The 9,294-nt window shown below is 34.0% G+C and overlaps 1 long non-coding RNA gene across 1 annotated transcript; it reads right to left on the bottom strand.

Moving 5' to 3' along the window:
• Nucleotides 1-1,039: 1,039 nt before the first annotated feature.
• On the bottom strand, nucleotides 1,040-4,719 carry LOC119642977. Its single transcript, XR_005248182.1, has 3 exons — nucleotides 4,675-4,719; nucleotides 4,469-4,609; nucleotides 1,040-3,029 (listed from the first exon to the last, which is right to left on the bottom strand). It is a non-coding gene; the product is annotated as an uncharacterized LOC119642977 (long non-coding RNA).
• Nucleotides 4,720-9,294: the final 4,575 nt, after the last annotated feature.

Below are 9,294 nucleotides of genomic sequence, written 5' to 3'. Positions count from 1 at the left end.
TCCCGCTCTTTTGGTGTTAAACCTCCCTGGATTTTGAAAGACTGCTCTTTTGACATCTCACTGTCTATGCACAAGAAAGAAGATACTCCAAATTACGTCTTCAGGAATCTAATAGCTGAGAAAACCCAAGTATTGGACAATACTGGTTGGAATCTTTTGTACACAGACGGCTCAAAATCTCCTGGTCTGCCTCCTGCTTGTGCGGTGGTAGATGCTACAGGACGGGTTCTTCTCAACCACATATTTCACGAAAGCACTTCAATTTTCATAACCGAAGCCAGAGCTATCCTTCACGCTGCCAACCTTGCCCATAAAAACAAACTCAAAACCGTCATTGTTACTGACAGTTTGTCTGTATTACTAGCTACCCGGAACCCGTCGACTTCGTGATGGAGCACCATCAACAAATTAAGGAATATAATTACTACACCCGACGGAAAAATTAAAATGTTATGGGTACCAAGTCACATCGGTTTACTGGGAAATGAGCAGGCTGATCGAGCGGCAAAGTATGCTGCTTCTGCTCCTCTAATTATTGATGATGTCATGGAAAAGTTGGATCTTCAAAGATACATTGGAAGAAAAGTTAAAGAGAAAATTGCAGAAGGAAATTTACAATACCATCATCAACACTACTCTTGCATTAACCCTCAATTAACTCCACCTCTATATCCAACAAATGTTGAGAAAACCAAGATCCAAACATTTTCGAGAATTCGCCTTGGTCATACAATTGCAACTCACCAATGGATCCTGAAGAAGTCTTCTCCCCCAATCTGCTGTTGTGGACAAACTCTTACTATAAAGCACATTCTCTGCGACTGCCTCAAATTTTCCTTGGCTAGAAGTATTGCATTTGGAACGATTAACCCTTTGTACATTCTACAATCAACTTCAGAACAGAATATCAATTCAATATTTTACTTTATTAATACTACTAAGCTTATTATCTAATATCCATTTTTTTAAATTAGAGCCGATAGCCTGTGTTGCTAGTGCTCAATGTCTCTTTTTTTAGTCTAAGAATTCAATTCATTAGTCTAAAATTAAAATAATAATAATAATAATATTTTAGACCTACAGACGTAAGCTAGGTGTGTAAGTAATGCGTCGACGAATAAGCAAATAAATGTTTTTAATTTAGGTGAAATTTCTAAACATGGCTTATTAGTACAACTAGCCAATCCCCCGTCTGAGCCAACGCGATCGTGAAGCCATTAATGCGGTATACATCTGGTCAACAGTAACATCAACAACATATTCAGCAAACTATGCGCATGCTAATACCCATACCACGTGCGGTATAAGGGCATAAAACTCAGAAGGACCTGAGATAGACCAACGATCGATTCAAGCTCATTTTCTGACTGCCCGTCTTGGTTCCACCTTTTCACCCCATAGCCCTTAATTCAAGAGACTTTTTCTTGAAATTTGGTAAACTGGCGGTATAGGACACGAAACGTAATTGACGCATTGCATTGCTAAGAATATAGCTCGCGCCATTGTTCACACACGCTCGGCTCTACACCCTATAGAAACTACTAAACAATTAGCCGACTTGGTAGCCAGTTGCCTGCATGACACTCCTTTTCGTTTAGATAAATTACAGCGACCCACACATGTGGCCACTAAAACGGCTCAATCTTTACGTATCTTCGTTAACAGTGAGTTAAATGAAATTAACTACGGCATGGTCCTGGCAAATGATTATAGTTAAACGTCATCTTTACGGGAATGTCATTGACGGCTTAGTAAATCCAGTAAAATATTGCGGGTATGATGTTGTCCATGATGGGGAGATAATGCAATCAATTAATTCGAGCAATCGGAAACAACTACATAGACATGTTATTTATCCCGGCGAAGAAGAAATAAAGCGCTACAGTTGCAGTCGTTCGGCAAAACTTAGAGCCGCGGTTAAACTTAAGTAATGGGAATAAAATTTAAATGTTTTAAAGCTTTTCTCACAAAAATATGCTTTAATTGCATTAAGTTTATTGTGCCAGATATATTTGGCAATAATCTAGCAGTGCGGAAATTGGAGCATGTGAGCTTCGTTATTCTTAGTAGCTTTACACTGCATAGAGTAACACAATAGACGGGCCAATATACTACAAGTCTCTGTATTTTAAGAAACACCTCTGTTGTTTTGTGGTATGATAACAGTACGCAAAGAACCCGCCGGCAGTGAATCTGAGCGATCGTATTGTAGCTTTTGGCTGCGATCAAAGGATGGTTTTGAGGGTATACTTGACTTGGTCGCTTTTGCTCTTCTATCATCTAAGTTCCAAAATCTGCATGTAGAACTAACCGATAAACCGAATACAATCACATCTAGAAAAATTAAATTATAGTCGACCCATATTAACCGCATTTCAACAGACGAATAGAAAGAAGATAGAATAGAATAGTTCGTTTAACAAATTTCCTTCATTCTTCTTCATCGGAGTAAATATTCACACAAGACCTTTATTAGCAGAACCTAAACGCTAGACTATTTTCAAATAGCTTTTCTTTGGATGGTTACATGTATTTTTTTCTTAGCGGACAAAGACCATTTTCGGGCTTAAGCTCAATTAGTTTTTTTTTTAATTCTAACAATGATGGAAGATGAGGAAACGTACCTTTAGATTATGTAAGGTACAATTATAACTAAGATAATTTAATGAAAGTTATTAAATTGTAAATTGCTGTCAACACTCTCGCAAGCAAATCAATGTCAATCTTCCAACTCTTGTTTTAAGTGTACAACGCTAACGCTAATTTTACTTTGGGAGCCCTTGGGCTTCTTAATTCTTCGCTCTGGGGAAAAATTGGTGGTATCTGCAGAAAAATTCACAGCTTTTTGGGAGCTCTTGTGCTTTTTACTTTTTCGTATTGTAGAACAAGCACTTCCATCAGTACAATAATCCAAAATTATTTATTCCATCGAGCCAAGATTTCCTACACTATGAAATTGTTCCATACATCCAGTATCGGTTAAAAATGTTGGTTTCTTTACTCGTTCCATTCGTCGATACCCAAATCACCTGTAATAGAAATAAAAACGTTAGCAACTCGTTAGATACTCAACTTTGTACATACTAGAGCAAATAATCTAATCTGCTGCTTAATTTATAAATTATGGCAATTGCACCAAAAACTTTCAAACATGTAACTGACATAACAGTAATACTTCTCCATTTCTATTGCTTAAGAAGCGTTTAGCCGTAAATTGTCGAATGGTTTCTTTGTTCTTGCCAAACAATTCTGTAGGCAAAATGTTTCCGTTTTCTTGTAACAAATGTTTTGGAAAATATGAAAGCACGTTGCAACTGCATTTAAGCCGTTGCGGTCATATTATTTGTCAAAATTGCTTAGGAAGCAATTGCGCTGTATGCTCCCGTCCTGTTAAAAAAAAAAAATTATTCCTTTCTTACATAATTTACGAATTTGGTAACTTGAGAGAGTAATTAAATGAGCGAACTTCGAAACAGATGCAATTAAATATTGTCGGGAATAAGTATACGACAATTGATTGTAACTATCGATGAACACCGGACATTACTTTTATTTTGTCCATCCGTTTGGAACATGTGAACATGTGTGTCTTTGAAGTACATATATTCTCGATCAGCATCAAATTCTAAATTGATTTAAGCATGTTCGTCTGCGGTAAAAATTCGGCAGAAAGATTAGTATTGAAAATGGGTAGAAATCGGTCAAAGGATACATCCGCAATACAACAACAATTTCTCTCAGATGTGACCAAATTCATATACGCTTTTTCAATATTTTCTCAATTGTAAACAAATGCAGACGTTCAGTATATCCAGCGTTACCGTACATGTAACAAATGACAACAGAAGCCACTGACGAGCATATAAACGTAGGTATGTCGTACTTGTTTGTAGATAAATGAAACACGGAATTTTCTAATCTCCTCATTTGAAAGACATCTGAACAGTTCTAACTAACAGTTCTATTTGTATATGAGAAAATTGAAGGATGTGTAGGCATAGAGGTTAATTTATCGTCGATCATTTATATTTCCAATAAATAACTGGTAGTTTGTTTTCATTTGGAAATTCTAAGAATTTCTGACTGATAAAACTCACTTTATTTTGGTTTGTAAATTGGAAAAATCGTTAGTTTGTTTTCTTTGCAAGTTAGAAAGGCTTAAAATAGTATAATTTTGATGAAGATGAGGAAGGAAATTTTGTATTTCACTTCTCGATGAAAATCAAATGGAAACGAAGTGTCGTCAAAAGATTGGTAAGCATGACATTTAAGCATGAATAAGAAATTTTCTACAGCGTTTTTGAATATTTTTCCGTACATCTTTAAGTAAATATATATTTGTTTGCGAATGTTTTAAAAGCCCGCTAAAGGTCGGTGATACCGATGAGACAAGTGAAGGAAAGTATGACGAACGAATTGGATACGGATGCCGCTGACGATATTGGCTTAAATAATTAAAAATCCTAACCTTTTTTTTCCCATTTTTTCACATTTTCCACATTTCTTTTTGTTTGCTTCATGTTTTTTTTATTCCTATCACAGCGCGCCCCCATTTTTCCTCGCGTCCGATTTTGTAGTTACCGCGTCGACCGGTGTTTATATTAATTATCTGCAATTGAAAATATAACTTTTAAATATATTTAAAACCAAAAATTATAATCAAAATATACGTACATTATGCATGTAATTTGAAATTAAGGTAAGAAATCCACGGCTTTCTCTAATTGCAGCTTTTTTCGTGTCGATGCTCACAGGGTTGCTATCGTACTTAGAAGCTGTATTTTTGTGCTTTGCAGCACTTTACTGCATTATAAGTATTAGTGCCATGTCTTCACTGCAATATCTATAAAATTTGAATAATAGTAACTTCCATGTTATTGATGTCCATTAGTTTTTAATGTTATTGAAAGCTCACTAATTTCATCTAATAAATGTAATAAACGGGGAGATGAAAATGCAAAATTGTTCAGATAATATCAATTCTTTGACCCTGTAAAAAATAACGATTAATACATTTACCAAGGAATAATGTAAATATATGGACATCCTACTAATGTGGTAATTAAAAATTATTAGTGCATGATCGTGAAAAAAAATGTTCCATAAAAAATAAATTGATGAATGTAAAAGAGTGGCAATGTTTGTTATAATGAGTTGTAGCCTACAAACAGCAAGGTCGGCCGAGGTTTCTATTAGAAAGTAACAGATACAGATAGATATACACATATTATTTATTATCTATTGTCTATCTGTCGCTATTTTGGCGTTAGCATTGTCAAAGTTGTAAAAATTCATGCTTTAAATAATAGAATAAAGCGGTAAGTTTATTTACTAAGAGAACATATTGAACTTAAAGGAAATATCTTTTCTTGTAATATAGGGAATGTATTTTGTAATTCAAAGTTTACAATTTTTATATTAATGTTTATATATACATGATTTTAGTTATTATATTTCTTGACTAGGTTTTTGTGTATAGTTTTAGTTTTACCTTTGATTTTTAGGTTTTATTATCTCTTCCTTCGTATGGTACATCTGGTATTTCTCACATCAGTTCTTTATTCTTAACTCCTTAGCTCTTTGTAGGAAAGTTTTCGCCTTTTCTAGTGAATATGTTAGTTTAATTTTTGTTTTATTCAAGTAGTTTTCTAGGTTGCATACTGCTGTTGAGTTGAATACCTCTTCGTTAAGCTTATATATGAGTTCGAATGGTGTGTGTCGTGTTCCTACGTGGGGAGTGGTTTTCTAGTAGTAGTAGTAGCAGTGAGGTAGCCATTTGTCCCGTTAGTTGCCCGTCATGAAGGCTAGAAGATATTTATATATTTATTTCGACACTTCCTAATATCTCGTAGTGGTAGGGTGTGGAGAATTTTTGTTCATTTCCAAGTAACAGACATATTTCTTTCACTAGTTGGTTATTGAATTCAGTACCTATGTCAGATTTCATTGTTTTAAAAAATTACGAGGGAAAATTGAGGCAACATTCGAACTCAAGTAACTAAAGCCATAATTTATTTCAACAATAAAAGAAAACCTCTTGTTGATGTGACTATAGGAATATGTTGGAGTCCAAATGTTCACTGAATTATTTGAGCAAAATCAACTCTCAAGCATAATTTCCCAAAGACAAATCCAAGACCTCTACCGCTTCATTACGCAGGACTCAGTCGTGTTGCTTGTCTACAGCTTCCTGCAGGCGAAGAAATTTTTTGGAAGAGGCACTCATAGAAACTGAGGCGCAGCGGTGTATTCATCGCGTTAAGTAAGTATTTGGAATTATATCAAAAGGCAGAAGAATGTAAAAAATCTTCTTCTCTAGATTGTGATCATATAACATTTGTTAACAGAATGCGTGAGTTATTTAAAAAAAGCCACAATTATCAACGTCATCTTAAAATGGTTACAAATAGTTTAAGAGCCACTCAGCGGATGCACTCTCCGTATACCCGGTGACTACAATGCATCCCAATATAACATGATTAATAACTTTTTTACAATTGAGTGTTTGCGTGACATTGTGCCGAATTTGCTTTTGCATAAAATGAACAACATTGATCAACATTGGTTAGTTGCGAACGTATAAGCCATAAATGCTCTTTCACATGTATTGCAGGCATAAGTACTTTTTATCAATATCTATATCTTGTTTTCGTTAGTTTCCTCACTAAAATTTCCCAACAAAATGATGTTCCCTTGCTACCTTTAATGTTAGCTCAATATACAACGTTTCCGCAACGCAGAGTGACGTGATCTCTGAATGTATTTAAGTCATAATAGAGAAGTCTTCGGAGATCGTATGTTATATATAATGCAGTGTTTATTTTGGATGATAATAAACACGACGAATCTGCTCAATGATGAAGTGAAAGTTTTCATATCTTTGCCGATTAAATTATTAATTGATTGCTTTATGGCAGAGACAAACCAACAGCAGTGACCTATTTCAACCTTTGGCAAAACTTTGGCAATTTGTTGTCGTGAAGAAAGTATATTACTTTCAATGGAGGCGAATATTGTTAAGACGATACCTAATCTAGAACCTGTTGCTCGAAACCTACATCAATTTGCTTGCTGTTATTGAATGGCTTGACCTCATTTTTAGTTTCTGTTAACAATTGCATTATTTGTTCTTGATATTACAATGTTTTCTTTTTGTATTGTTGACCATTTCCGACGTGCTTCCTAACCAAGTACTAGATGTATCCACCCCACATAGGATTCAAGGGTGAATTTATTGTTCATAGACTATAATTATTGTTTTACAAAGTAATGAGAGGCGTATAGATACATTGCATGTTTTCGATGATATAATTGTTCGTTTCAATCCATTCTCCTAAGCAGACCAACTTTCAGGTCTGTAAATAAACTAATGCAATATTAAATTCAATATTCTCAGTATTTGGAGATTTCACTTCTAGATGCCTCGCATTAACAAAGTCTCGGGATATTTTTTAGCATGGTCGCGGGTTGCGTTTATTGAAAGCAACTCTATGCTCTCTCCATTGTAAAAGAAACATAATAAATGTATATATATATATATTATATATATATAATACATAATAATAATAAATTATTATACATTTATACGTTTTTATATATATTCTACACTTATACATATTGAAATGAATGAATTTTTGATATGTGGTAACAAACAAACGCATTTGAAATCATTTAGCTGCAAAGAAAAGAGCCTAATACTATCTAATTATTACTCTTCACAGTTATTCAAATAATATCTTCGTACTTTAAAAGCAATCAAAACAAACATGCCGAAACTGCTAGATATGTACAATATGTACAATTTTTTACATATAATACTCAAGAAAACAAATTTTCTTCATGTAACTATCTATCAAAAATAATTTTTATTTATTATATATTTTACACTGCTCAACGATGCTTACCAATGCTTAACAATCTCAACATTGCTTAATTTTGCATAATTTTGAGATGGTTAACAATGGTTAACAATGGTTAACTTCAAAATGCTTGATGAAACAACAAAGTAAGGGAATAGAAGAATAACAGAATTTAGAAAAGAACGAAGTAACAGAACTTTTGATTAATATAACAATAGCATCTAATAATAAAATAGTACAATAATTGAATTCGTTTGTAAATAAAAAGTTAATACTAGATGTGATTTCGAGAGTTGATATGGACCTAAGGAGGTATATCGATAAAATATTGTTGCAATTACTTGAAATTTCTTTAAGAGGTAATTGGATACCAATATCATTTGCGGTCGATGACTGCCTCTGACATAATCGACCACTTGGTAGCTGGTGAGAGTGCTTCACGGGGTCAAACAAGGGGATGCTCTCCCTACCGTCTTGCCTGCTCAGTGCACAATCCGATAATATGTGCCGGTAGGAGAAGGTCTCTTTGGATTCAGGAACGCTTTCTCTCTATATATATTCTATAGCTGTTTTCATAAAAATTCCAACGGAACGCTTTCTCTCTATATATTCTATAGCTGTTTTCATACAAATACCAACGGAACGCTTTCTCCATACACGTTCTATAGCTGTTTTTCAAACGAATTTCAAAGGAACGCTTTCTCTCTTTGATTTGATCTCCGCCACTTCCATTATTGGCGCAGGTCTCAAACAAGACTTGGGTTTTGAAAAGAGCGTGGTTCCTTGTCTTCCCATATATAATATAAAAATGCTTAATGATTTCAGAAACATGGAAAAGTTCGCTGTTTATTGCGCAACATCAAATTGTTAGTAAATATTTTTTTTTACCCATCAACGTTCTCTTAAAATCAGCTAAAATTTTCCTGGACCTGTACAAAAAACTGTATATTTGTATATACAAACATTATTAAATATTATTATATTATTCTTTTAAATAAATAATTGTCTGAATAATCTGAATTTGGTGACAATTGAGAAAGAATAAAAAGAGCGAGTCTGTATTTGGTGACAATTTGTTGAATTTAGAAAAAAATAGTAGTTTTTTCGGAGCTTTCAGGGAAAGGCTTGAGATTTTAAGCAAAAAATTCGTTCAGCTAATTTTTTTCCTCAAACAAATTCTAGTAGACCCCTAAGCACCTATTAAACTAAAAAAAAATTGATTTTCTTAGATCTTACAGGTAGGGAATCCCTTGAGGTATGTTGAACAGAGATGGACTAAGCCAATAGATTTGTGGCTTATATGTCCAGATAATAAACTGTTGTAATTTTTAGTCACGATTATGTATAAAACGTAACAAAAAAATAAGAGCGGCCGTAATAACTGGAGTGAGCATGTTAAATGTAATTGTGTGTGTGTGTGTGCGTGTGTGTGTGT

This window comes from Glossina fuscipes, unplaced genomic scaffold (genome assembly GCF_014805625.2).
Source record: "Glossina fuscipes isolate IAEA_lab_2018 unplaced genomic scaffold, Yale_Gfus_2 303, whole genome shotgun sequence".
Lineage (NCBI taxonomy): Eukaryota > Metazoa > Arthropoda > Insecta > Diptera > Glossinidae > Glossina > Glossina fuscipes.
The sequence above is the reverse complement of the archived record's forward strand: the minus strand, read 5'-3'. Positions and strand labels throughout refer to the sequence as shown.